This window comes from Triticum dicoccoides, chromosome 1B, assembly GCF_002162155.2.
Source record: "Triticum dicoccoides isolate Atlit2015 ecotype Zavitan chromosome 1B, WEW_v2.0, whole genome shotgun sequence".
Taxonomy (NCBI): Eukaryota; Viridiplantae; Streptophyta; class Magnoliopsida; order Poales; family Poaceae; genus Triticum; species Triticum dicoccoides.
In genome coordinates, this window is record NC_041381.1 from 121,849,257 (window position 1) to 121,875,715 (window position 26,459).

Genomic DNA, 26,459 nt, shown 5'->3' on the forward strand with positions numbered 1-26,459 from the left:
ATCCATGGACATAGCACTATGGTGGTCTATTGTGGTGGTTGTGAGGACAAAAAGTGGGAGAAGATAGTCTCACATCAACTAGGCATATCAACGGGCTATGGAGATGCCCATCAATAGATATCAATGTGAGTGAGTAGGGATTGCCATGCAACGGATGCACTAGAGCTATAAATATATGAAAGCTCAAAAAAAGAAACTAAGTGGGTGTTCATCCAACTTGCTTGCTCATGAAGACCTAGGGCATTTTGAGGAAGCACATCATTGGAATATACAAGCCAAGTTCTATAATGAAAAATTCCCTCTAGTATATGAAAGTGACAACATATGAGACTCTATATCATGAAGATCATGGTGCTATTTTTGAAGCACAAGTGTGGAAAAAGAGATAGTAGCAATTGTCCCTTCTCTCTTTTTCTCTCATTTTTTTTTTCTTTTTTCTTTTTTTTTCTTTTTTTCTTTCTCCCTTTTTTTGTTTTTTTTTCTTTGTGGGCTTCTTTCGCCTCTTTTATTTTTATAAAATCTGAAGTCCCATCCTGACTTGTGGGGGATAGTCTTCATCATCCATTCCTCACTAGGACAATGCTCTAATAATGAAGATCATCACACTTTTATGGATTTACAACTCAAGAATTACAACTCAAAGCTAGAACAAAATATGACTCTATATGAATGCCTCCGGTGGTGTACCGGGATATGCAATGAATCAAGAGTGACATGTATGAAAATTATGAAGGTGGCCTTGCCACAAATACGATGTCAACTACATGATCATGCAAAGAGCAATATGACAATGATGAAACGTGTCATAATAACCAGAACAGTGGAAAGTTGCATGGCAATATATCTCGGAATGGCTATGGAAATGCCATAATAGGTAGGTATGGTGGCTGTTTTGAGGAAGGTAAATAATGGGTTTATGCTACCGGCAAAAATTGCATGGTAAAATAGAGGCTAGCTAAGTGGAAGGATGAGTGTGCGTATATCCATGGACTCACATTAGTCATAAAGAACTCATATACTTATTGCAAAAATCTACTTAGCCCTCGAAGCAAAGTACTACTACGCATGCCCCAAGAGGGATAGATTGGTAGGAATAATCCATCGCTCCTCCCCGACTGCCACTCATAAGGAAGACACTCAAAAGAGCACCTCATGCAACAAATTTGTCACACAACTTTTTACCATACATGCATGCTATGGGACTTGCCAACTTCAACAAAAGTATCTGTCAATTTCATAATTATCCACTAGGATGACCCTAACATTACTACCTTTATATCTCAAAACAATTATCAAGCATTAAATTGATCCTAGCATCCAATTCACTTTCTATGATAGTTTTTATTATACCCAACTTGGATGCTCATCATTCTAGGACCAAATTCATAACCAAAGCAACTACCATGCTGTTCTAAGAGACTCTCAAAATAATATAAGTGAAGCATGATAGACTAGCGATTTCTTCAAAATTAATCCACCGCCATGCTCTAAAAGATATAAGTGAAGTACTAGAGCAAAAACTATCAAACTCAAAAGATATAAGCGAAGCACATAGCATATTCTAATAAATTCTAATCAAATAGGCTTCTACCAAAAGGTGTGTACAGCAAAGATGATTGTGGTAAACTATAAAGCAAAGACTAATATAATACACGACGCTCCAAGAAAAACACATATCATGTGGCGAATAAAAATATAGCTCCAAGTAAAGTTACCAATGAACGAAGACAAAAGAGGGGATGCCTTCCCGGGGCATCTCCAAGCTTAGGCTTTTGGCCGTCCTTGAATATATTGGGGTGCCATGGGCATCCCCAAGCTTAGGCTTTTGTCACCCTTTATTCCATAGTCCATAAAAGCTTTACCCAAAACTTGAAAACTTCACAACACAAAACTCAACAGGAAATCTTATAAGCTCCGTTAGTGAAACAAAACAAAACCACCACATAAGGTACTGTAATGAACTCATTCTTTATTTATTTTGGTGTTAAACCTACTGTATTCCAAGTTCTATATGGTTCATACCCTTACATACTATCCATAGATGCATCGAAATAAGCAAACAACACACGAAAAACAGAATCTGTCAAAAACAGAACAGTCTGTAGCAATCTGTAACTAACGCAAACTTCTGGAACCTTAAAAATCCTACCAAAATAGGAAGTACTAAAAATTTTGTTTATTGATCAGCAGCAAAAAGTATCAATGCAAAACCACGTTCCTGTGATTTATTTAATTTTTTCCCGTGAGTGCAAAGTTTCTGTTTTTCAGCAGAATCAAATCAACTACCATCATAGGTTATCCTATAGGTTCTACTTGGCACAAACACTAAATAAAACATGAAAACACATCTAAACAGAAAGTAGAAACAAAACTTAACACTAAACAGGAACAAAAACAAAGAACATAAAGAAAATTGGGTTGCCTCCCAACTAGCGCTATCGTTTAACGCCCCTAGCTAGGCATAAAAGCGAAGATAGATCTAAGTAGTGCCATCTTTGGCACTTGCTTCATAGGTAGCTCGCATGATAGATTCATCAGGTAATTTTACTTTCTTTCTTGGAAGTGCTCCATGCCTTTCTTTAATGGAAATTGGAATCTAATATTCCCTTTCTTCATATCAATAATCGCACCAATCGTTCTAAGGAAAGGTCTACCAAGAATAATAGGGCAAGAAAGATTGCAATCTATATCAAGAACGATAAAATCAATGGGCACAAAATTTCTATTTGCAACAATAAGGACATCATTGATCCTTCCTATTGGCTTTTTAATGGTGGAATCCGCAAGATGCAAATTTAAAGAGCAATCATCAAGATCATGGAAACCTAGAATATCACATAAAGTTTTAGGAATCGTGGAAACACTAGCACCCAAATCACACAAAGCAAAACACTCACAATCTTTAATTTTAATCTTTATAGTAGGTTCCCACTCATCATTAAGTTTTCTAGGTATAGAAACTTCCAAATTAAGTTTTTCATCAAAAGATTGCATCAAGGCATCAACGATATGTTTGGTAAAAGCTTTATTTTGACTATAAGCATGTGGAGAATTAACAACGGATTAGAACAAGGAAATACAACTTTCTAAAGAACAATTATCATAATCAAATTCCTTGAAATCCGAGATAGTGGGTTCAATGCTATTTAAAGTCATGACCTCCCCATTCCCACTTTTACCAAATTTAGCATCAAGATCCAAAAACTCCGAATTTTTGGGACGCCTACTAAATAAAGTTGACTCATCTTCAGTCCCATAATTTTCAAGATTCATATTTCAAAACAAAGATCTAATAGGGGACACATCAATAACTTTAATATCTTCACCATTATTTTCATGGAAACTAGAAGAACACGCTTTTATGAAGCTATCTTTCTTAGCACGCAATCTAGCGGTTCTTTCCTTGCACTCGTCAATGGAAATTCCCATTACTTTGAGAGACTCATTGATATCATGCTTAGGAGGAGAAGATCTAAGTTTAAGAGAATCAACATCAAGTGAAAGTCTATCAACGTTCCTAGCCAAATCATCAACTTTGAGCAATTTTTCTTCAAGCAAAGCATTAAAATTCTTTTGAGAAATCATAAATTGTTTCACACTATTCTCAAAATCAGAGGGCATCTTATTAAAATTACCGTAAGAATTATTGTAGGAATTTCCATAATTATTAGAGGAATTACTAGGGAACGGTCTAGAATTAAAGTTTCCTCTATAAGCATTGTTTCCAAAACTATTCCTACCAACAAAATTCACATCCATAGATTCATTATTATTCTCAATAAAAGTAGACAAAGGCATATCATTGGGATCAAGAGGAGTATTTTTAGTAGCAAACATTTTCATAAGTTCCTCCATCTTTCCACTCAAAACATTGATTTCTTCTATAGCATGCACTTTTTTACTAGTAGATCGTTCGGTGTGCCATTGAGAATAATTTGACATAATATTATCAAGAAGTTTTGTAGCATCTCCTAACGTGATTTCCATAAACGTGCCTCCCGGGGCCGAATCTAAGAGATTCCTAGAAGTAAAGTTCAAACCGGCATAAAATTTTTGTATGATCATCCATAAAGTCAAACCATGAGTAGGGCAATTGCGAATCATCAATTTCATTCTTTCCCAAGATTGGGAAACATGCTCATGATCAAGTTGTTTAAAATTCATAATATCATTCCTAAGAGTGAAGATCTTAGTGGGAGGAAAATACTTAGAGATAAAAGCATCTTTGCACTTGTTCCAAGAATCAATACTATTCTTAGGCAAAGACAAAAACCAAACTTTAGCATGATATCTAAGCGAAAAAAGAAATAGCTTCAATTTAACAGTACCATTTTCCGTAACTTTCTTCTTTTGCATATCACATAAATTAACAAAGTTGTTTAGATGAGTAGCGGCATCTTCACTAGGAAGGCCGGCGAACTGATCTTTCATAACAAGATTCAGCAAAGCGGTATTGATTTCACAAGACTCAACATCATTAACAGGAGCAATCAGAGTACTAAGGAAATCATTATTATTGGTATTCAAGAAATCACAAACCTTGGTATTATCTTGCGCCATGGCAACAAGTAATCCAACACACAAGCAAATAGAAAACGACAACGAAAGAGAGAGGAGATTGGGAAAGAGAGGGCGAATAAAACAGCAAGGGTGAAGTGGGGGAGAGGAAAACGAGAGGCAAATGGCAAATAATGTAAATGCGAGGGAAATGAGTTTGTGATGGGTACTTGGTATGTCTTGACTTGAGAGAAGACCTCCCCGGCAACGGCGCCAGAAATCCTTCTTGCTACATCTTGAGCTTGCGTTGGTTTTCCTTGAAGAGCAAAGGGTGATGCAACAATAGTAGCGTAAGTATTTCCCTCAGTTTTTGAGAACCAAGGTATCGATCCAGTAGGAGGCTCCTCAACAAGTCCCACGAACCTACACAAACAAACAAAGAACTCGCAACCAACGCAATAAAGGGGTTGTCAATCCCTTCATGACCACTTGCGAAAGTGAGATCTAATAGAGATAATACGATAAGATAAATATATTTTTTGTATTTTATAATATGGATGCAGAAAATAAAAGATGCAAATAAAGGTAGATTGGAAGCAAATATGATAAGAGATAGACCCGGGGGGCATAGGTTTCACTACAGGCTTCTCTCAAGGTAGATTGGAAGCAATTGATAGAAAAACGAATAATTATGTCGTTATCTAGGCATGATCATGTATATAGGCATCACGTCCGCAATAAGTAGACCGACTCCTGCCTACATCTACTACTATTACTCCACACATCTACCGCTATCCAGCATGCATCTAGAGTGTTAAGTTCATAAGAACATAGTAACGCATTAAGCAAGATGACATGATGTAGAGGGATAAACTCAAGCAATATGATATAAACCCCATCTTTTTATCCTCGATGGCAACAATACAATATGTGTCTTGCAACCTTTTTTGTAACTGGGTAAGAACACCGCAAGATTGAACCCAAAGCTAAGCACTTTTCCCATGGCAAGAAAGATCAATCTAGTAGGCCAAACCAAACCGATAATTCGAAGAGACAAGCAAAGATAACTCAATCATATAAAAGAATTCAGAGAAGATTCAATTATTGTCCATAGATAAACTTGATCATAAACCCACAATTCATCGGATCTCGACAAACACACCGCAAAAAGAGATTACATTGAATAGATCTCCACAAGAGAGGGGGAGAACATTGTATTGAGATCCAACAAGAGAGAAGAGGCCATCTAGCTAATAGCTATGGACCTGAAGGTCTGTGGTAAACTACTCACAACTCATCGGAAGGGCTATGGTGATGATGTAGAAGCCCTCCATGGTGGAATCCCCCTCCGGCAGAACACCGGCGTCGGCTCCAAGATGGGATCTCGTGGATACAGAAGGTTACGGTGGCGGAAATATTTCTTCAGTTTCTCGCTGGATGTTTTCGGGGTATGTAGGCTTATATAGGAGGAAGAAGTAGGTCGGTGGCTGAGGGAGTCCTGGATTAGGGGGTACCCGGACAGCCAGACTATATACATCATCCGGACTATCGAAGCATGAAGATACAAGACACAAGACTTTGGCCCGTGTCCAGAATGGACTCTCCTTTGCGTGGAAGACAAGCTTGGCGATCCGGATATTGTATTTCCTTCCTTGTAACCGACTCCATGTAAACCCTAGCCTTCTCCGGTGTCTATATAAACCGGAGAGGATGGTCCTTAGAAGGTCGATCACAATTACAATCATACCATCATAGGCTAGCTCTTAGGGTTTAGCCTCTATGATCTCGTGGTAGATCTACTCTTGTAATACTCATATCTTCAATATTAATCAAGCAGGAAGTAGGGTTTTACCTCCATCGAGAGGGCCCGAACATGGGTAAACATTGTGTCCCTTTCTTCCTGTTACCATCAGCCTAGGACGCACAGATCGGGACCCCCTACCCGAGATCCGCCAGTTTTGACACCGACATTGGTGCTTTCATTGAGAGTTCCTCTGTGTCGTCGCTTTGAGGCTTGATGGCGTCTTCAATCGCCAACAACACCGTCTAGGGCGAGACTTTTCTCCTCGGACAGATCTTTGTGTTCGGCGACTTCGCACTCCGGGCCAATTCGCTTCGTCATCTGGAGCAGATCGACAGCTATGCCCCTGGCCACCATATTAGGTTCGGAAAGTTGAACTACACGGCGGATATTCGCGGGGACTTGATCTTCGATGGATTCGGCCCTGTGCCAGGAGCGTTGGACAGTCACGACGGGAATGGCCTAGACCTGCTATCGGACAATTCTCAAAATATCATCCCTGCAATAGCCCCGGATCAAAATTCGGAACAGGTTGCGTTGCCCAAGGACGGAGGGGTAGACCCCACCCCACAGGCCGCATACTCATCGGCCGTGGAGCCAAACATAGGTCTCACCTTTGTGGAGGCTTGTAACCCCGGGCCCCCAGACTCGTACCCGTTTGTTGGTTCCGACCCACATACCCTCGAGCGAGGTTGGGCTCCGGTAATGGAGTTTACCGCTGCAGACATCTTTCAGCACTCGCCCTTTGGTGACATGATGAACTCGTTAAAGTCTCTCTCTTTGTCATGTGACTTTGGGTAGAACTATGTTCGGCTTGAGTGGGAAGCAGGTGACGAAGGAATTCGCTGCCCACCCACCACCGACTTCATTGCCACGGTCGATGATTTAGCCGACGTGCTTGACTTCGACTTCGAAGACATCAATAGTATGGACGACGATGCGTGAGACGTAAAGGAGCCACCACTCACAAGGCAGTGGACAGCCACCTCTTCATACGACATATATATGGTGGACACTCCGAAAGAAACCAATGGCGATGAGGCAACGGAGGATAACCCCTCCAAGAAGAAAGCAAAGCATGGGCGCCGCCAGCATCGCTCCAAGCCCTGCCAAGGTAATACCGGCCCCGGAGACGAAAATAATCTGGACGGTACCGACGATGAATACAACCCCGATCAGCCCGCCTTCGAGCAGGCCGAACAGGAAGATGGGCATGACTGCCCAGATGAACAGGCGACGGACGGGTATCCGGAGGAGGACAACTACATGCCCCCCTCCGAAGACGAGATTAGCCTCGGCGACGACGAGTTCGGTGTGCCTGAGGACCCCGCGGAGCAGGAGCGCTTCAAGCGCCGGCTTATTGCCACTGCGAGGAGCCTAAAAAAGAAACAACAATAGCTTCAAGCTGATCAAGATCTGCTCACAGACAGATGGACAGAAGTCCTGGCAGCCGAGGAATCTGGACTCGAGCGCCACATGGCTGACTGGCCTCCTCGAGGTCAGGACAAAACGGCATATCAGCCCGAATACCAGCCTGTACCCCCACGCCAGTTTACTACGGCCCGAGGCAATACTCAGGACCTGCGTGATAGATTGGATAGCACCGCAGGACAACCAAGATCGATCTACGGATCACGGGGGCACGCCGCAGCACATGATGATGATCGTCATAGTGGATACACTAACAGTAAATCTGGTCGGCCCGAACACAACCAGTCAGATTTGACCGGACTACGTCATGACATAGCTCAACACAGAGGCGCCGCACACCCCCTTTGCTTCACCGATGAAGTGATGGATCATGAATTCACAAAAGGGTTCAAACCCGTAAACGTCGAATCATACGATGGCACAACAGACCCCGCGGTATGGATTGAAGACTTCCTTCTCCACATCCACATGGCCCGCGGAGATGATCTACACGCCATCAAGTATCTTCCCCTTAAGCTCAAAGGACCCGCCCGGCACTGGCTTAACAGCCTGCCCGCGAATTCCATTGGCAGTTGGGAAAACTTGGAAGACGCATTCCTTGACAACTTCCAAGGCACATATGGGCGACCTCCGGACGCCGATGACCTGAGCCACATCACTCAACAGCCCGGAGAATCAGCCAGGAAATTCTGGACACGGTTCCTAACTAAAAAGAACCAAATAGTTGGCTGTCCGGACGTCGAAGCCCTGGCGGCCTTCAAGCATAATATCCGCGACGAGTGGCTCGCCCAACACCTCGGCCAGGAGAAACCCAAGTCCATGCCAGCTCTCACGACACTAAAGACCCGCTTTTTCTCGGGCGAGGACAGCTGGCTGGCTCGCAGCAGCACTACGCCACATTCTGGCACGTCAGATGTCCGTGACAATAATGGCAAGCTACGGCGCAACAGACACAAGCAGCGGAACAACGGCGACAACATCGAAGACACAGCAGTCAATCCCGGATTCAGCGGATCCAAATCCGGTCAGCGGAAGAAGCCATTCAAAAGAAACAATCAGGGACTGTCAAGTCTAGATCGTATACTAGAGTGCCCGTGCCAAATTCATGGCACCCCAGACAAGCCAGCCAACCACACCAATAGATACTGCTGGGTATTTAAACAGGCCGGCAAAATAAACGCCAAAAACAAGGACAAGGGGCTACACAGCGACGATGACGATGAGCCCCGGCGTCCGAACATGGGGGACAGAAGAAATCCCCCCCAGGTGAAAACAGTCAACATGATCTATGCCACTCACATCCCCAAGAGGGAACGGAAGCGAGCACTACGGGATGTCTACGCAATGGAGCCAGTCGTCCCCAAACTCAACCCATGGCCAGCTTGTCCGATCAAGCCGCATTGGTTCTAGACCCAATAATAGACGGATTTCACCTCACAAGAGTCCTTATGGACGGAGGCAACAGCCTGAACCTGCTTTATCAGGACAGAATGCGCAAAATGGGCATCGACCCTTCAAGGATTAAGCCTACCAAAACCACCATGAAAGGTGTAATTCCTGGAGTAGAGGCCCGCTGTACGGGCTCTATAACATTGGAAGTGGTCTTCGGATCTCCGGATAACTTCTGAAGCGAGGAGTTAATCTTTGATATCGTCCCTTTCCGCAGTGGTTACCACGCACTGCTCGGACGAACCACATTCGCTAGATTCAATGCGGTACCACACTATGCATACCTCAAGCTCAAGATGCCAGGCCCGCGCGGGGTCATAACAGTCAACGGAAACATGGACCGCTCTCTCCGTACAGAAGAGCACACTGCAGCCCTCGCGGCAGAAGTACATTGCGGCCTCCTCCAGCAAACCTCCAATCCGGCGACGACAACCTCAAGCACCGTCAAGCGAGCTCGGAGCACCCCGCAACAGGATCACCAGGCATGCCAAGAGCACGACTAGCAGTCCGGCCTCCGCTCAAATCCCATCAAGGCAGCATACGTGCCACGCGCACACAATTACGCACTCAAAATACCAAGGGCACAGGCGGAGGTGAAGCAGTGGCTCGGTCAACAGTGTGGCATAACCGCCACACACCTTCGTAACCTTTCCTTTTACCTTTCAGGACATTGCTTTAGTGCGGCTTCTCCAGAAGAACCGGATTGTCGGACTTACATAGGAGAGAAAACCAAGGAGGCAACATGCTTTGTGCACAGAAGGAAACACTCAGGTGGAATCTATTTACGATCGTTATACCTGCTTTATCTATCTGTACGTAGCCTGCCTCTGGATAGGGTATGTCAAATGATCCTATTTATCTCCGCTTAATGCATTCATTGTAAACATATGCTTAAATGTATTATTCATCAATGGGAGATCATATATAGCGTCAGCTTATTATTCTTATTTGAGCATTTTTTCTTACAAATGTCCATTTGATTTTGCATCCGTACACTTTGGTACGTTGAGTTTACCAGGGGCTTCTTATGGCGCCCAATAATATGGCAAGACAAGTCCGAACACTTTTAACAGTGCGGCACCACGAACTTATAGCATTATATGCATCAGCTCCGAATCATGTCTTGGGTCTACAGTTGGGATAGCCCGGCTCCCTTGTTTTGGTGCCATACGTTCCGTTATATCGGCTAAGGTAGCGCAGGGAGAACTACTGCGATTGTGTCCCAGTTCTTCCAGACGAGCACCTCAGTAGAGAAAGCTGAAAACTAACCAGCATGATGTGGCGAGAGCTAGTCGTTGTTTGAGAGGTATTAAAATCCTTAAAGATTTTTCCGCTTTAGGCGATAATTCGGCTTCGTCCGATCTAGGCATGTATAGCGCCCCAATTCGGTCTTCCGGATTCTAGGGGCTTCGCCAAAATTTAAAATTGTAGACTTCTATGGCTAAGTGAAGGTTATAAAGCCGCATAGTCCGATTGCCTTGTTTGTTGCGCTGGACACCTCCTTAAGGGACCAAACATTTGGATAAAGAGTGTCCGGGTTTTCCACGAACACCTTAGTACTAGTTACACGGGGGCGGAAGCCGACGACTGGCCTACTTTCAGAATTTGATAAACATCCGCACAGAAGGTAATATTTTAAATAACAAAAGCGCTACATAGCGCAAGTTACTTCGTCTTTAAATTACAAACATGACAGAAGTGAATTCATTCAAAAATTATGTCCTTGGTACATTCATCGGCCACGAGGCGAGCACCCTTCATAACGCCATCATAATACTTCTCGGGAATGTGATGCGGCTTGCCCTATGGCGGCCCATCCTTCACCAGCGTCTCCGCATCCAGCTTGCCCCAATGCACCTTCGCACAGGCAAAGGCCCGGCAGGCACCCTCAATGCAAACGGATCGCTTGATGACTTCCAGTCGCGGACAGGCATTCACCATCCGCTTGATCAGGATGAAGTAGCTGGTGGGCAGGGGTTCACCAGGCCACATCTGGACTATGAAATCCTTCATAGCCACTTCGGCCGCCCTGTGGAGTTCGACCAACTGCTTCAGTTGGTCACTCAGAGGCGTTGGATGTTCGGCCCTAGCATACTGGGACCAGAACAACTTCTCCGTTGAGCTCCCCTCCTAGGCACGGTAGAACTCCGCGGCATCTGATATGCTGCGTGGTAGATCTGCGAATGCCCCTGGAGAGCACCGGACTCGGGTAAGTAAAAGAAACGCCTCCTCCACATGTTTGCTTTGCATAAAGAATTTCTTATCCACCGTTATCTTTTTGGCCTCCTGGATTTCCTACTGTGCCTTCTCGGCTCCGGCCTTGGCGTCTTTTATACCTTCAAGGGCCTTCGCAAGCTCGACCTCTTTCGCTTTAAGCTCATGCTCCATGGACTCGAACCTTTTGCCGAGCTCCTGGAGCTCTTCTTGTACCTCACCCACTCGGGCTTCATGCTTTTTGCGCTCCTTGCGCTCCAAGGCCGCCTTGTGTTCGGCCTCGGATAGAGCTTTCTTGAGAGCCACCACTTCGGTGGTTGCTACGTCTTGAGCTAGCGTTGGTTTTCCCCGAAGAGGAGAGGGTGATGCATCAAAGTGTAGCGTAAGTATTTGCTTCAGTTTTGAGAACCAAGGTATCAATCCAGTAGGAGGCTCCTCAAAAGTCCCACGCACCTACACAAACAAACTGAGAACTCGCAACCAACGCAATAAAGGGGTTGTCAATCCCTTCACGGTCACTTACGAAAGTGAGATCTGATAGATAGATGCAGAAAAGTAAAGATGCAAACAAAAGTAGATTGAAAGCAAATATGATAAGAGATAGAACCGGGGGGCATAGGTTTCACTAGAGGCTTCTCTCGAGAGCATAAGTATTATGGTGGGTGAACAAATTACTGTCGAGCAATTGATAGAAAAGAGAATAATTATGACCTTATCTAGGCATGATCATGTATATAGGCATCACGTCCATAACAAGTAGACCGACTCCTGCCTACATCTACTACTATTAGTCCACACATCGACCGACTCCTGCCTGCATCTAGAGTATTAAGTTCATAAGAACAGAGTAACGCCTTAAGAAAGATGACTTGATGCAGAGGGATAAACACATGCAATATGATATACACCCCATCTTGTTATCCTCGATGGCAACAATACAATACGTGTCTTGCAACCCTTTCTGTCACTGGGTAAGATCACTGCAAGATTGAACCCAAAGCTAAGCACTTCTCCCATGGCAAGAATGATCAAACTAGTAGGCCAAACAAAACTGATAATTCGAAGAGACTTGCAAAGATAACTCAATCATACATAAAAGATTTCAGAGAAGATTCCAATATTATTCATAGATAAACTTGATCATAAACCCACAATTCATCGGATCTCGACAAACACACCGCAAAAAGAGATTACATCAAATAGATCTCCACAAGAGAGGGGGAGAACATTGTATTGAGATCCAAAAAGAGATAAGAATCCATCTAGCTAATAACTATGGACCCGTAGGTCTGTGGTAAACTACTCACAACTCATAGGAGGGGCAAGGATGTTGATGTAGAGGCCCTCCATGGTCGATTCCCCCTCCGGCAGAGTGCCGGCGAAGGCCCCAAAATGGGATCTCGCGGATATAAAAGGTTACGACGATGGAAATTGTGTTTCGTGGTGCTCCTGGATGTTTTCGGGGTCCGTAGGTATATATAGGAGGAAGAAGTACGTCGGTGGACGCCCGAGGGGCCCACGAGACAGGGGGGCAAGCCCTACGGGGGGGGGGGCTCCTATCTCGTGGGGCCCTCGGAGCTTTCTTGACTTGCACTCCACGCTCTCCGGATCAGATTTGTTCCAAAAATAACGCTCCCGAAGGTTTCATTCCGTTTGGACTCCGTTTGATATTCCTTTTCTTCGAAATACTGAAATAGGCAAAAAAACAGCAATACGGGCTAGGCCTCCGGTTAGTAGGTTAGTCCCAAAAATGATAATAATGTATAAAATAAAGCCCATAAACATCCAAAATAGGTAATATAATAGGATGGAACAATCAAAAATTATAGATACATTGGAGACGTATCAAGCATCCCCAAGTTTAATTCCTGCTCGTCCTCGAGTAGGTAAATGATAAAAAGAGAATTATTGATGTGGAATGCTACCTAGCATAATTCATAATGTAATTTCCTTTCATTGTGGCATGAATGTTCAGATCCAAATAATACAAAATAAAAGTTCATACTAACATAAGAAATAGTAATACTTCAAGCATACTAAGCAAAGTAATCATGTCTTCTCAAAATAACATGGCTAAAGAAAGTTATCCCTACAAAATCATATAGTCTGGCATTTGCTCTATCTTCATCACACAAAGTATTTAATCATGCACAACCCCGATGATGAGCCAAGCAATTGTTTCATACTTTAATAATCTCAAACTCTTTCAACTTTCACGCAATACATGAGCGTGAGACATGGACATAGCACTATATGTGGAATAGAATGGTGGTTGTGGAGAAGACAAACAGGAGAAGATAGTCTCACATCAACTAGGCGTATCAACGGACTATGGAGATGCCCATTAATAGATATCAATGTGAGTGAGTAGGGATTGCCATGCACCGGATGCACTAGAGCTATAAATATATGAAAGCTCAACAAAAGAAACTAAGTGGGTGTGCATCCAACTCGCTTGCTCACGAAGAACTAGGGCACTTTTGAGGAAACCCATCATTGGAATATACAAGCCAAGTTCTATAATGAAAAATCCACTAGTATATGAAAGTGACAACATATGAGACTCTTTATCATGAAGATCATGGTGCTATTTTGAAGCACAAGTGTGGAAAAAGAGATAGTAGCATTGTCCCTTCTCTCTTTTTCTATCATTTTATTTTTTTCCTTTTTCTTTTTCTCTTCTTTTTTTCTTTAGCCTTTTTTTTGGCCTTTCTCTTTTTTTTAAAGTCCGAAGTCTCATCCCGACTTGTGGGGGAATCATAGCCTTCATCATCCTTTCCTCACGAGGACAATGCTCTAATAATGAAGATCATCACACTTTTATGGATTTACAACTCAAAGCTAGAACAAGATATGACTCTATGTGAATGCCTCCGGCGGTATACCAGGATATGCAATGAATCAAGAGCGACATGTATGAAAATTATGAAGGTGGCCTTGCCACAAATACGATGTCAACTACATGATCATGCAAAGAGCAATATGACAAAAGTAATGTGTGTCATATGAACGGAATGGTGGAAAGTTGCATGGAAATATATCTCGGGATGGCTATGGAAATGCCATAATAGGTAGGTATGGGGGCTGTTTTGAGGAAGGAGTATGGTGGGTGTATGGTACCAGCGAAAATTGCGCGGCACAAAAGAGGCTAGCAATGGTGGAAGGGCGAAATGGTGCGTATAATCCCTGGACTCAACATTAATCAAAAGAACTCATATACTTGTTGCAAAAATTTAGAAGTCATCAAAAACCAAAGCACAACGCGCATGCTCCTTGGGAGATAGATTGGTAGGAAAAGACCATCGCTCGTCCCTGACTGCCACTCATAAGGAATACAATCAATAAATAAAATTGTGCTCCAACTTCATCACAACGCGGTTCACCATACGTGCATGCTACGGGAATCACAAACTTCAACACAAGCATTCTTTAAATTCATAATCACCCAACTAGCATTACTTTAATATTACTACCTCCATATCTCAAAACAATTATCAAGTATCAAGTTGATCATAGCATCCAATTCACTTCCTATGATAGTTTTTATTATACCCAACTTGAATGCTCATCATTCTAGGACCAAATTTGTAACCATAGCAACTACCATGCTGTTCTAAAAGAATCTCAAAATTATATAAGTGAAGCATGCGAGACTAGCAATTTCTTCAAAATTAAGACACCACCGTCATGCTCTAAAAGATATAAGTGAAGCACTAGAGCAAAGAACTATCAAGCTCAAAAGATATAAGTGAAGCACATAGAGTATTCTAGCAAATTCTAATCAAATAGGCTTGTCCCAAAAGGTGTGTTACAGCAAGGATGGTTGTGGTAAACTAAAAAGCAAAGACTAATATAATACACGACGCTCCAAGCAATACACATATCATGTGGCGAATAAAAATATAGCTCCAAGTAAAGTTACCAATGAACGAAGATGAAAGAGGGGAGGACTTCCCGGGGCATCCCCAATCTTAGGCTTTTGGCTACTCTTGCATATCTTGGGGTGCCATGGGCATCCCCAAGCTTAGGCTCTTGCCACCCTTTATTCCATAGTCCATAAAAGCTTTACCCAAAACATGAAAACTTCACAACACAAAACTCAACAGGAAATCTTATAAGCTCCGTTAGTGAAAGAAAACAAAACCACCACATAAGGTACTGCAATGAACTCATTCTTTATTTATTTTGGTGTTAAACCTACAGTATTCCAACTTTCTTATGGTTCATAAACTAATTTACTAGCCATAGATGCATTGAAATAAGCAAACAACACACGGAAAACAGAATCTGTCAAAAACAGAACAGTCTGTAGCAATCTGTAACTAACGCAAACTTCTGGAACTCTGAAAATCCTACCAAAATAGGACATACTGGACCATTTTTCTATTGATTAGCAGCAAAAAGAATCAATGCAAAATCACGTTAAAGTGATTTATTGAATATTTTCTCGTGAGCGCAAAGTTTCTGTTTTTCAGCAGAAGCAAATCGACTATCATCATAGTTTATCCTATAGGTTCTACTTGGCACAAACACTAAACAAAAGATAAAAACACGTCTAAACAGAAAGTAGAAACAAAATTTATTCCTAAACAGGAGCAAAAGCAAAGAACATAAAGAAAAATTGGGTTGCCTCCCAACTAGCGGTATCGTTTAACGCCCCTAGATAGGCATAAAAGCAAGCATAGATCTAACTAGTGCCATAATAATAAGATAGATCTTGAAGGCTCATCTCATGTTCTCTACGTTCAGCGGCAAGTTTTCTTTGAGGAAAGCAAAAGTAATCAAAAGGGCTAAATTTAGTGGGACAGATGTCCCCAAGATCAATCACAGGAGGAACGGGTTCCTCCTTTGGCCCTTCATAGTGCACAACTATTTCATTACTAAAATCTATCTTTTGGCAAAATCTTGTGAGCCTATACTCAAGGGAGTATCCTAGCTCATCATTTTGAAGGGAAAAATCATTATTAAGTTCGTTAATCCAATCAACCAAGTCATTGGTAGGAACCTTTTTTCTAAGGTTTTCACTAAAAGCAACGTAGTCCAAAGATTGAAAACGCCTAAATTCCTCTTGATCATAGAGGATCGCCTCTATGGGAGGACGACCGGCGTCCACCCTATAGTGCGCAAAGATTTCTTTGGTCTCTCTTATGATAAATCTAAACTCGTGAGCCAAAAAGATAATAACATCGCGCTTAACAGAAGAATGCTCAATATTAGAGAATTCTAGAAAAATTCTTTGTATGCAAGGATGCATATGCATAAATTGTCTTTCAAGTTCAACTATAAGCATAGCGATAGCATCCGCAAGACTACTAGTTCTATGAAGAATAGAACACCCCAAGGAAGGTAAAGCACCAGCACAAGTAAAGAAATCTTGAATAATGCCTTTGCCAATGATGTTACCACTGCCGATTCAAAACTTTTTAGTATGCAAGATAGGGGGTGGGTTCTCCATGTTATCATTATTGGATCTCAATACAATGTTCTAGGGGGTTCAGAGAACATTGTATTGAGTTCCAAAAAGAGAGAAGAAGCCATCTAGCTAATAACTATGGACCCATAGGTCTCTGGTAAACTACTCACAACTCATAGGAGGGGCAAGGATGTTGAAGTAGAGGTCCTCCATGGTCGATTCCCCCTTCGGCAGAGTGTCGGCGAAGGCTCCAAGATGGGATCTCATGGATACAGAAGGTTACGGTGGTGGAAATTGGGTTTCATGGTGCTCCTGGATGTTTTCGGGGTCCGTAGGTATATATAGGAGGAAGAAGTACGTCGGTGGACGCCCGAGGGGCCCACGAGATAGGGGGGCACGCCCTACAGGGGGGCGCCCTCCTATCTCGTGGGGCCCTCGGAGCTTTCTTGACATGCACTCCCGGCTCTCCGGATCAGATTTCTTCCAAAAATAACGCTCCTGAAGGTTTCATTCCGTTTGGACTCCGTTTGATATTCCTATTCTTCGAAATACTAAAATAGGCAAAAAAAACTGCAACACGGGTTGGGCCTCCAGTTAGTAGGTTAGTCCCAAAAATGACAATTATGTATAAAATAAAGCCCATAAACATCCAAAATAGGTAATATAATAGCATGGAACAATCAAGAATTATAGATACATTGGAGACGTATCAGTGGTGGCCTCTGTTATCAAATCACGATGCTTTGTCGTTAGAATAACCAATTTTATCTATCCTTCATTATATGAGAAAGGGGAATCATTCACCTTTGCTCTCTTTGAGCTGCCTCCTCGTGAGGTCGAGCTCTCCTTGCGCTTGCTCCAGGTCCTGTTTCAGTCTGGCGATCTCGGCCGTACGGACCGCTGCGACAAGCAGCACAACCTTCTTATTCAAATTCAAACTTATTGTTAAACTCCTGCGGATTATAATTGACCCTCCGTTTGGTTTTTTCCTTCCGAGCACCAAACAAAGTATCAGGGGATACTACCTATCGAGTGGTAATTTCACACATTTTTACTACTTACCTCAAAGCCTGTTAGGAGGCTGCTGAAGGCTTCGGTTAGTCCGCTCTTGGCGGACGAAACCTTCTGAATCACCGCACTCATGAGAGTACGATGCTCTTCATCTATGGAAGTGCCGCGAATCGCTTCCAGCAGACGATCCAACTCCTCGGGCGTAGCGGAAGTACTCGGCACAGACGGCTCGCCCTCCTTAACAAGGGGTTGTCCGCTTGAGTCCGGAACCACGAGAGGTTCCGGAACAGTGTTCGGCTGAGAGTTCGGCTTACTGTGGCTCTCACCAACACGATCCGCGGGGATCTTGAACCCCGCGTGTCCGACGTTTGGAATGCCGCCTTTGGGCGCCTCCAGATCCACCTCTCCCCGCTCTGGGAGCCTTTGGGACAACACCTCCGTCTCGTCCGCAGGTTGAGAAGTAGTGGCCGTCGGAAGTGAGTTATCGCTGACTCTCTCAGGGACCCGTCCGAAGACGACACCTCGGGATGGGCCCTGGCCGGACTGCATACAAGTTTGGCGTCATAACAAAACTATGAAGCAAAATTACGATGGAGTGCAGATACTTACGATCGCACTAGGGGCTTCTTCCTGGGCAGCCACCCTTCCTCGCTATCGGCGGTTGCGGCAGAGAAGTCCGGAAGGGACACCTTTCCCTTCTTGGACATCCCAGTCTCCCCCAACGGGGAGGCCTTCCTCTTTTTCTCCCCCCCCAGTACGGGGAGGTGGAGTTTCTTCTTGTTTTCCCCCGCTTCCGCGGGAGGAATCTGCCTCGTCGTCATCAGATGACAAGGGTATGACGGCCTCGCACCGGGGGCTTCTCCTGGTCCCCTGGTCCGCCCGCTCAGGCCCCTCGTCCTTTCCGGATGGGGCGGCCTCCTCTTCTTCTTCTTCCCCTTCGGGGAAGGAGTGTGCCTCGTCTTCTTCAGACGAGGATTGTGTAACCACCTTACATCGGAGACCCTTTCGGATTCCTGGGGCCTTCTTATCGGCCTTCTTCTCCGGCCCCTTATAGGGCGCCGGGACCAACATCTTCGTCAGGAGATCATTAGCTGGGCTTTCTGGCAGCGGAGCCGGACAGTCAATCTGCTCCGCTGTCTCCACATAATCCTGAACAAATATACACAATCACTTAAGGCTTCCCCATGAATATATTGGGAAGAACCGAACCCGGTGGCAGCCAGAGTACTCACCTGAATAGGATGCCACGCGGTGTGGAGCCCACGGTCCTCGAATATGAGAGGAGGTACTTCGGAGGCCTTGAACAACGCCTTCCACACGTTTTTGTGCTTCATGCCGTAGAGCCTCTAAAGCGTCTGGTGTTCGGCCGGGACGAACTCCCACAGATTGAATGCCCTCCTTTGGCACGGCAGAATTCAGCGAATGAGCATGACTTGGATCACGTTGACAAGCTTGATGTTCTTGTCCTTCATGCCCTTGATGCAGTTTATGAGTCCGGTCAGCTCTGTAGATTCTCCCCAGCATAGGCCCTTCTGTTCCCATGAGGTGAGCCGCATGGGGGTTCCGGATCGGAACTCGTGGGCCGCTACCCAATTGGCGTCGCGTGGCTCGGTGATGTACAACCACCCCGATTGCCACCCCTTCATGGTTTCGCAAAGGAGCCGTCAATCTAGGTGAAGTTAGGCATCTTGCCCACCATGGCTCCTCCGCACTCCGCTTGCTGGCCGCTCACTATCTTCGGCTTCACGCCGAAGATTTGCAGCCACAAGCCGAAATGAGGCTTGATGCGGAGGAAAGCCTCGCATACGACGATGAACGCCGAAATGTTGAGGACAAAGTTTGGGGCTAGATGATGGAAATCTAGCCCATAGTAGAACATGAGCCCGCGGACGAAGGGGTGGAGTGGAAACCCCAGTCCATGGACGAAGTGGGCGAGAAACACGACCCTCTCGTGGGGTCCCGGAGTTGGAGTGACCTGCCCGTCGTCGGGTAGCCGGTGCGCTATGTCAGCGGCTAAGTATCCGGCCGCCCGAAGATTCGTGATGTGCTTCTCCTTCACGGTTGAAGCCACCCACTTACCTCCTGCTCCGGACATGTTTAGCTGTGCGGAGGACTTGGACTAGGGTGCTGGAGCTCGAGGGGGCAAGAGTGGGCGAAGGAGGAAGAAGGCGTGGGTAAAAATGGGGAACTCTTATCCATTTATAGAGGCGACGGAAGCGGTGCACCTCCCAACTAGCCTGTTGATGCCCTTGTGGCCTGGTGGGATTACCCATACCTGTATTGATGAGAATCCCATGATAAGGGGACATGATCTCTTCTTTGACAAGACGTGTCGAGGAAACCGCCTCGCAATATGCGCTGTGGCTGGTTGTGGAAAAACGGTTCGAATAATGACCTGACCGTAATGGCATATCACGTCGTTTAAAAGTTGTCAGCTGAAGTATCATTCTCTCTACGGTGGTATGTGAAGATCATTTTGCACATCCGGACACGGTCTACATGTTCGATAATAACCTTGGAGTATTCAGAAGGAGGAACCCGCCTTGCAATGCCGAAGACAAGACTGCGCGCCAGACTCATCGCCATTGTCCGGACTATCGAAGCGTGAAGATACAAGACTCAAGACTTCAGCCCGTGTCCAGATGGGACTCTCCTTTGCATGGAAGACAAGCTTGGCGATCCGCATATTGTATTTCCTTCCTTGTAACCGACTCAATGTAAACCCTAGCCTTCTCCAGTGTCTATATAAACCGGAGAGGATGGTCCTTAGAAGGCCGATGTCAGGACCCCGACTCAATGCCACATCGATCTAGCATGTAACACCTCATATCACTTTGCGGCCTCACGCACGGTATTCCCACGGGTGTCGCCTTACCTTAGCCCGGGACCGTTTGCGCCTTTTGGCACACGTATATGACGGTGTCGCTAGCATCCATATGATAAGGAGCCCGGGCTGACATGGCTAGTCGTAAACCCAAAGTGGCACAGACTTACAGGGACAGCATTCATGACCCAGCGTCGAACGTGTCGGTCATCAGCGAGTGAATCCAGGCTGTAGCACTGGGCTAGCAGGACTCCGGTGAACCGGGCTGTAGGCTAACAGGACTCCGATATTCATCGCGTGACATTTCCCCGAAGGGACAGACACAGGAACGAAGAAGGACACATGCCGGCCAGCCTAGGTGTTCCGGAGCAGCAGCAAGCTACCATGGCTCGGTGGAAACACTAGGAGACATTTCCCGGTAAGAGAGGCTACTAAAGATAAATAACTAGATGGTCAGATCCCACACATACCAAGCATTTCAATAGCATACACACAATATGCTCGATATGTGCAAATACAACATGGCATCACAACATGACTCTACGACTCAAGTAATTTATTCAATAGGCTCCGAGGAGCGAGATATTACAAACATGGGTCTCATGACCCAACATTCAGAGCATACAAATCAAAGCACAAGCGGAAGCTATCATGTCTGGGTACAGACATCTATAACTGAAAAAGGCTGAGAAGCCTGACTATCTACCAGATCCTGCCGGGGCACAAGATCATAGTTGAGGTAACAAGCTAAACGTCGAAGTCCACGCGGTACTACTAGCGAGACCGAAATCTCTCTGCAAAACATAAAATAGGCAAACGTGAGTACAAATGTACCCAGCAAGACTTACATCAGAACTAACTACATATGCATCATTTTCAACAAGGGGATGGTGGGGTTTAACTGCAGCAAGCCAGCTTTGACTCGGTGGCTATCCTAAACTACGACTGCAAGCGACTCTTTTGAGGTGGCGCACACGAGTCCACATATTCACCATATCAATACACCACTATGGATCCGCTCCCGTCTCCCTACGAGAACGCCATCCATAGCACTCACGCTTATCTTGCGTATTTTAGAGTATCCACTTTCACTTGTCTATGAACTGATATAAGCAACCCAGAAGTCCTTTTCCGCGGACACGGCTATTCGAATAGATCATATTAACCCTGCAGGGGTGTACTTCTTCACACACGCTCTCACCACTTACCGCCGTTTACACGACATGTACTCGGCAACCTTCAAGCGGAAGCCCAACGTGGGTGTCGGCCATGGCCTGCCTAAACACTCAAGTCTCTAGTCCAGGTTTATCGCCTATTCGGGTTCCATCCATGAGGAGATCCGACCGGAGTTTCACTCACAGCCCCAAACGATGTGAACAGGGTTCCGTGACACCAAACGGGCGCCCGGTAAACCCGGCCACGTGCCTACTGCATCACAGCCCACCCCTACGGTCAGCGCTGCGCACGGCCTCCAGCATACTACAAACACCAGAAACTACTTGCAACTCCTGGACAGAGGACAAGGGTGATTAAGAAGCCGAGAGGGTCCATTGGTTTTGGGCCCAATGCGTGGTAGTAGCTGAATCATGGATCACAAACACAGAACTCAGTTCCTGAGGACGGCTGCAATGAGACAACCCACCATGTACTCCTACATGGCCTCTCACCGCTACCTTTACCAAATCGTGTTCACACACTTAGCTCACACACAGTAGGACATGTTCACACACCTCTGATTCATCCCCGATGAATCAGACCCGACTCAACTCTAAGCAGTAGCAGGCATGACAAACAAGCATGAATGAGTAGGCACAACAGGGCTCAAACAACTCCTACTCATGCTAGTGGGTTTCATCTATTTACTGTGGAATGACAGGTCATGCAGAGGATAAAGGGGTTCAGCTACCGCAGCAAGTAACAGATGAATCGTTGTTGTCCTAATGTAGTAAAAGAGAGCAGGAGCGAGAGAGTGGGATTTTATCGGAATGAACAAGGGGGTTTTGCTTGCCTCGCACTTCTGAAGATAGCATTGAGTCTTCATCAGTGTCAACGATCACATCATTGGTATCACGTCTATCGAGAGGGGACAATTACCGGCAACATAGAAGGGAACACAATCAATGCAATTCACAATATGATGCATGATCATGACATGGCAAAATGAATGTGTTTTGAGCTAATGAAACTAGCAACAGATTAAATGAAGTTGGTTTGAATACAAGATTCAAATTTAAACTCCATATGTGATTATTCAAATGCCATTTAATTGATTTGTGCTAAACAGCAGCTATAAGTTGTTCTATCATGCATGAAAATGGTACAGATGGATTCCTTGAATTTTTCTGATAATTTTTCATATATAAATTATTTAATTTGGAGTTACGGTTGAATTTCTATGATTTTTAGAAGTTTTAGCTATTTTCTGGAATTTCCTGAATATAATAAAATAAACTAAATTCCAGAAAATGAATATTGCGTCAGCATGACCTCACCCTGACGTCATCAGGTCAACAGGGCGGGTCCAGGTCAAACCTGACGTGTGGGGACCACACGTCAGTGACACAGTTAACTAACCTAAGTTTAATTAGAGCCTGGGCCCGCATGTCAGTGTCCTATCTACTTAACTAAGTTAGTTAACACTAACTTAACCTGGTACTAATTAAACAGGGGGGCTGGGCCCACACGTCAGTCAGAGAGAGGGGAGGGTCAAACCGGGCAGTGGGTCAACCCACGCCGGTCAAGGGTCAAAGGTCGCCGGCGTTTAGCCGCCGGCGAGTCCAGACGCGGCGGAGGAGCTCGGGAAACGTCCTCCGGCGACCAAAACAGCGGCAGCGATCATCTACGCGTAGCTGGCGCTTAGCCGCATCCATCTAGGCAAGCGGGAGGGGCTGAGGTCGAACGGGCTCGCCGGAATCGAGCTCGCGGCGGCGGCCGAGGTTCGGACCTCGACGGAAATGAGGCTACGGTTGACGAGAGGACGAACGGATGCTTGTTCTGGGCTCCTGGGACCTCGCTGAGCGCAGACACGTGCTCAAACACGGGCGGCAGCAACTGTGGCCGCGGCGGCGCCATGGCCGTCGGCGAAGAGCTCTCGGCTCGTTGTGAACGGCGGCTAGAGAGGGAGATAGGGCACGGGGAGAGGGGGAATCGGGTCAAAGGCTCCCCGCCGAGCTGCAGGGAGGGTTTGTGGGCTCGGGGGCGGCCGGAGTGCAGCGAATCGACGGCGACGATCTCCGGTGGCCGAGGAGGGGAACGGCGACGTGGGCGGCGATGCAGGGCTCCCGGCATTGCGTAGCTCCATGGAGAGGTCGGGGGCGTCGAGGCGGAGCCTTTGGTCACTCTGGTGGGGTGGAACGACGGTGGTGGCTACGACTGCGACGAGCAGCGGCGACGGCGGTCCTCGGTCGCGCGAGTGAGAGAGCCAGAGAAGAGAGAAGAAGGAATGGGGGAGAGTGAGAGCGGTCCAGGGGGGTGCGTGGCATCCTCAGGGCGACGGGGAGACAGGCAGAGAGGCAGGAGGTGGCCTGGGCGTGTGCCCGTGCGCTCCGGCCACGCGCCTGCGCCTACTGGCGCGAGGAGGAAGGCGACAGGGGGGGGAAGTGGTGGGCTGGGCCTGCCAGCTAGGCCGCCAGGTAGGTTTGGGCCGGGTGGGCTAACAGGTAACTTCCTTCTCTCTCTCTGTCTTTTATTTCTGTTTTGTTTTATTTAAATTATTTTGCCACTGTTTTGAATTTAAAATAATTCAAACAATGCCAAAAACTCCTCTGAATATTTTATATTGCTAGATGGACTTTTCCAAAAGCTTATAAAATATTTCCGGGGGTGTTTGAAATTATATTCTAATTATATGAATATAATTCAAATTCAAATAGCTAATGAATTAAATCCAAAGTCCCAAAAATAATTCCTTAAAAATGTTCAATATTTTGGTTGGGACCAAAACCCTTGCCAAAAATTATCAAACATTTAGGAAGAGCATTTTGGAACAATGAATGAGATTTTTAGGGTTTCTGCCCTTCTTTTATTTAAGTTTTTGAGGCTTCCAAAATTCCTCAGTTCAAGTTTCGAAAATATAGACATGATGCACACATGAAGCTAGCCTAGAGCACTACCAGCAGCTAGGGATGTGACAACTCACCCCCACTAAACAAGAATCTCGTCTCGAGATTCAAGCGTAGGGTAAGGTGAAGGGTAAACGCAACTAGTATAATCTTCACGATCCAGGGTGCACTTCAGTTGAACGTTGATTCATTCACCATCATTGTCTTGATGTCTTGCTCTGAGAAATCCTGCCAACATGACATGGAGGGAAGAAGGAGACTCTAGAAGGGTCGATCTTCTCGAAGATCGAACAACTCACGGAATGAGACATAGGACCATCTCTCGGGTTGAGACACGAGATACACATCAAGAGGGGTGGAAAGAAACGGATGACGAAGGTTCACTAGGTAGACAACAATTTCACGCTTAAGAAGGTTGTAATCGATTGTCAACGTAGCGAGGAGTTGAGTTGCCATGAAACCACAACGAGACACCTTCGGAACCGTGAATCGTAGATATCTCCCCTTAAGTGGCAAAAAGAATTACCTTTGATTCGGAGATCATTGAAATTCTTTAAACCAGCCTAAGACAATTCTCGAGCGATCGTTTGGAGGGGGTTGGTAGAATGGCATACTCAAACTTGGATGATGGGGATTACCTTGTTGAAGTCAACGCAATGGATGAATTTGCTTATCACCGGAAATGGAAGAGACCCATGGTAGAATGGCACATTGGCGGTGCAAGCTGGGAACAAAATGCAAATGCTGGGAATGATTCTGGTAACTGGGGAAGAACCCAACAATAGAGAGTGAATCCACTGTTGAGAAGTTATAGCATAACCGAGGAGGTTGAGAGCAAACCTAGCTAGTGCCGATGGTAACACCTAACGCTTGTGCGTGCTCTCAAGAACTTGAGCATTTCCATAATCATCAAGGTTTTACCAATATCCGTGTCAAGGATTCTGGCAACACAACTTACTACCATGATGAATAGCGATGGACGATGCAGATGCAAAGGAGGATAACACTTTCTCAGATTTCACCTTAGCGAGCCAAGGAACAAAATCTGGACGATCGACCGAGAGACATTTAGCACTCCGCTTCTAATGTTCTCCTTGATGTGCTAGCGTAACCCATTCATAGATATGGTTTGATATCTAGAACATCAAGTAAAAAGGTCGGACTTCGGGATCTCAAAATCCATAGGGGCAACTAGGGAGTAAATCCTACGAAATCCCTATGGGGAGGTGGCCAACTTCCTCAATCAAGATATTATAATAACAGGTCTTCCGGCTGGGTGTGTTGGCCACGACATCCACTTTACCGGTTTTCGAGGGACCGATATTATAGTTCTTGGGAAAAGTTCCAAACCATCATATCTGCCTGAGATTCAGATCTGGTTGGTGTCAGGATATTCCAGACTCATCGAGTCTAGGAAGAAAAATGAAAGTTTGCAACACAAATCGACGAGATGACATTGCCGGATTCTCGGGAGATGAACTACGATAGCAAGCTCCAAAACATGAGCTGGTTCTGCTACAAACATGTGAACACGCTATCCCAGACAAACATGACCACGTGGTAGTCTTATAATAAAACACTACCGAGTTCAGGTGGGGGAACCATCATTAATGACATCGAAGTCTCCACGCGTGGAAGTCCAAAGAGTTCACCTTGGATAGACTCCTTTATCTTTGAACAACTCAATCAGTGGCTTGGTGTGCTCGGAACACATATGGAATGAAGGTTGCAAGTCTCCAGACCACAGAATACTTCGCA